A 4,080-nucleotide genomic window follows, 5' to 3' on the forward strand; every position below is an offset into this window, starting at 1 on the left:
GCTTTGGTGTTACCTTAAATGAAAGCACCTGTAGCTAGGCAGGATGTCTTTCCCTGTTTTTATTTTTGCAACAAACATGAAACAATACATCTTCCTTAATAACAAAAATGGTGCAGAGTCTTTTCTGAAAATGTACCCTTGCATTAGCACTCTCTGTTTGCTGCCACAGTAGTCCCTGGCTACGTAGCCTCATTGAAAAGATTGTGCTTTCCTAGCTTCTTGTGAAGGGTGAAAGCTCAGCTTTTCTCTCAGCATTGAAATAACATTTGTTTTTCCAAATGTGAAGTTACTGTAAAAGTACTACATGACTGCCTCAATTCTCAAGTGTTCCTTAAAATTCTGAATTTATTCTTTGGGACAGTAGCTGTCATTTTGCCTTGCCTTTGGACAGTGCTTATCCTCCTGTCAGCTGTAATCTGTGTCCTGTTACAACCTAATACAAGTCATTTTACAGATAAGTTGGAAAATCAGCTCAGTTATGTCATTCCTGTCCTTCAGTACTCTGTGCTGCCTATTGCTGTGTGCATTAATTGTGGAATATCTGAAAACATAGTTCTAGAACTGAGCATCCTCAGTTCAGGAATAATGTGGAATGTTTTTTTTTCTATTATAAAATGTAACACTTGTGTTTTGTTTATGAGGTAAAGTACAAATAGGGACAAGCATTGCAAGGTGTGTTTGTGAGGAAAACAAGAGTCCCTCTAGTTTTGTGTCCACTCTGAAATGCAGCTGTGGTCCAAAGGAAGTTTTTCTACCACCTGCAAGGGCAAGTGCCCTGAAAAGATTTTGCTATTCTGTCTCTTAGCTTTGGGAGAGCGAAGCAGACAATACAGCCCAGGACTGTACATGATAAAAGATTCCCTGCAGGACTGTGTGAAGGAGTTCTTGATCTGCATGAAGAGCATCTGGGGTGTTTGGATTCTCAAACATACTTGGGTGCACCAGGGTTTAGCAAGTGGGAACCTCCCCACTATGTTTAGTGACTAGTAGGAGATATTAGTTGTAGTGTGTCTCTTGGAAGGGAGGATATGCCAAAACCAACTACCAGGGAATATGAATATGGGAAGGATCTTTCAAATGAAATTTGAAAAATTTCAAATTTGAAATTTCGTCTGGAAATTGGACACCAATTACTGCTCTCATAAAAGCATGTCTGCAAGACTCTTGACATAAACAGCTATTGCTTTAACCCTTTATCCTGCTGCTTGAGGTCAGACTGTCTGTGTAGCCTGATTTGATTTGTTCTTGTTTTTGAAAACACGGCCAGAGGCACTAGTACTGGTGATAATTGCTTTTTGCAGATAGTGTAATAACTTCTCACCGAGGTGGTGAGACCATATGCTACATCTTACTAAGTATGAGGTTTAAATCCCTGTTCCTGTGACTATGGAAGAAGAAGGTGCTAAACTGTTCCTTTCTTTGTGAATTTAACAGGGTATGGAATGGACAATATGAGAGGAAGGAAGAGAAGAACTGTTATTCTTGGCTAGTAAACTCCAAGTCTTGGGCTTTGATTCTTCTCCAGACAGGACTTGGGCATTAGAGGTCTAAGGAAACAGAGCATACAGTGAAGTAGGGGTCTTGGAAACAGGCTGTGTATCTGTCCTAGGTTGTTTGTTTCATACCTAGTACAAAGTGAACATGAGCTAATTAGAAAATAATAGCAAATAATAAGGTAAACAAAAGGATTTGGAAGACTGATGCAGATTTTAAGCCAAAAAACACCTAAACACCCTTCCCCTCCCCCCAAAAAAAACAACAAAAGACCCTCCACAAAAAAAAAAAAAAAAAAGTTGAAAAATGAAAAACTGGCTTGAAAGGTAAAAGGAAGGGAGATGCATCCTGAGTAGGGTCAGGAACATCACAGTTCAGAAACACATTGCATCTGACTTGACACAGATGTGTCTCTGTGTATGGGATCCATTCTGAGCAAGGGTTTACAGTCTTTAGCCTCTTCCTCCAATAATTGTTTTTTCAAATTCTGGTAAATGCATTGTGTTACATAGATGGAGTTTGTTTGGTTTTTTTTTTTTTGGTTTTTGTTTTTTTTTTCTTGAAACCTCTTGTCCTTGAACTTTCATTCTTCTGCCCTGCCAATATTCATGGTCCTACAGAGCTCTCATCCATACAACATCTGCAGGTGCTCCTACCACATCTCATCACCTGAGGTGCTGGAGCTTGGAGTACTGCTCGGGCAGATGTGCTGCAGGAAACAAGTTTGCAAGGAGTGTGAGTTACAGTCAATTCAAATTCTTCTGACTGTACCCTTCCTTCCAATTAACCTTCCAAGTGTTAGTTACTTGTTCAGTACTATGTCTTTTCCTCTTGATATCAAGCAGTTCTCCTCTAAAATCCTACTTATATAAGTAATAAGATAAAGGTAGTTTTGTGGATATTACAGGAGAAGATAATATGTAATAAACAGCCAATCCTGAAAACTGAGTTTATGTGGTAAGTGTAGGGCATCTACATTGGGTTCCTGCAAATGATTTTGCTGTTGCTCTTTGCTTCTATGATTAGCCCAGAAGCTATTATACCTGCTGGAGTAATTTCATTGTATTTGTATTGTATTAATTGTATTGATTTTAGAACTAAGTACTTATTAACTAATTAATAATAACTTGTATTAATTTTAGAACTAAGATGATGTTACCACAACAGCTTTTTAAAATTAGTTTTCAAAACTGCTTTTCATGGTGCTCCATTTTTATCTGGAGTGGATTCTAACCTAATACATTACTCAGGTTTGATGCTAGCTCAGTTTTCAGTATGTGCCTTAGAATATGTATAATATGTCTTTTCCAATATTGTCTCTTTCCACATACTATTATCTGCTGATAAAAAAATCTGAAAGCTTTCCTACCCTGGATTAAGTAACATTTACATCAGACCACTTTCCTTGCTCCTCTGGAACAAGGCAGCTTTTACTGACTCGAGTGCCATGCTTACAGGTTTCTACAAAACACTGGGACTTGTTTTGGGAGGCTGGCTGCTTCACTGCGGGATACAACATTGCTCAGATCAAAACAGTTCAGCAGTTTACCCAGATTTCCTTACAGTGCAGCAGAGGGGAAGCTAGTTGCAGAATTAGGAAACCTGAGGTGTGTTAACTCTACAAAAAATATTTCAGCAAATAGCTTCTTTCAGTTTTAGTAATGGAATGAAGTTAGGACTGTACTTAATTGCTTTGAAACCAACTCCATGCCTGAGTAGTTCATTGAACAAATACTTTGCTTGATGCTGTACCCTCAGTGTGTGCCCTCAGCACCTCTTTGGTGTTGGCTGAAACACTGGTACTGATTCTTACTTCAGGAAGAAGGGAGGTGAGGAGGACACATGCTTCGCTTCACTCCTGCAAGATCTGTGCTAGTTGTCTTCCATATGTAAGGAAGAATAGCTGAAATGTCACCAGCAGTATTCAGCATGCAGGATTGACTTTTTCAGCCCCAGTCCTATCTGTGATCCTAAATTACAGCAGGGCTGCCAAGAAACTCATTCCCTACGAGCCTCCTCCAGCAAACCAGAAGCTGCAGCCCCGGGCCACCTTCTCTCCTTTCAGGTGTGATGCAGAGAACCTGTGGGGCCTGAGCCACTTCTTCCCACCAAGGCTCCTGCGTGAGCTCGGGGTGGTTTGGAGAGCAGGTGCTGTTTATTAGGCATTTATATCTATGCATGGAGGCGACTCCCAAAACTTGGGTCATGGGATGCAGCAAGGCTTTGGGAACTGCAAGGATGCTTCCGTGCGGGCCAAGCAGTGTGCGAGAGTGGCTGGTGCTATCTCGCTCCCTCAGGCTCGCCTTAACAGCGAGCACTTTGGCCGGCCGCGGCAGGCAGGTGGCTCTGCGGGGCAGCTGCTGAGGGGCAGAGGCCATCACCTGTCGGCCGGGTTCGTGTGCGTGCGGCAAGCCCCGCTCCGCAGCCCCAGAGCCATTCCCCCGACGCCTGCCCGCGGGCCGCCGCCTTTGAAGTGCAGCCCCCGCCCCAGGGGACGGGCCCTGTCGGGGCGGTCGCTCGGGAGCGCCGGCCGGAGCAGGGCTGACGAGGGGGCACCGGGGCGGCGGGGGGAGGGCGGACGGAGGC

The sequence above is a fragment of the Anomalospiza imberbis genome, chromosome 5, assembly GCF_031753505.1.
Source record: "Anomalospiza imberbis isolate Cuckoo-Finch-1a 21T00152 chromosome 5, ASM3175350v1, whole genome shotgun sequence".
Classification (NCBI taxonomy): domain Eukaryota; kingdom Metazoa; phylum Chordata; class Aves; order Passeriformes; family Viduidae; genus Anomalospiza; species Anomalospiza imberbis.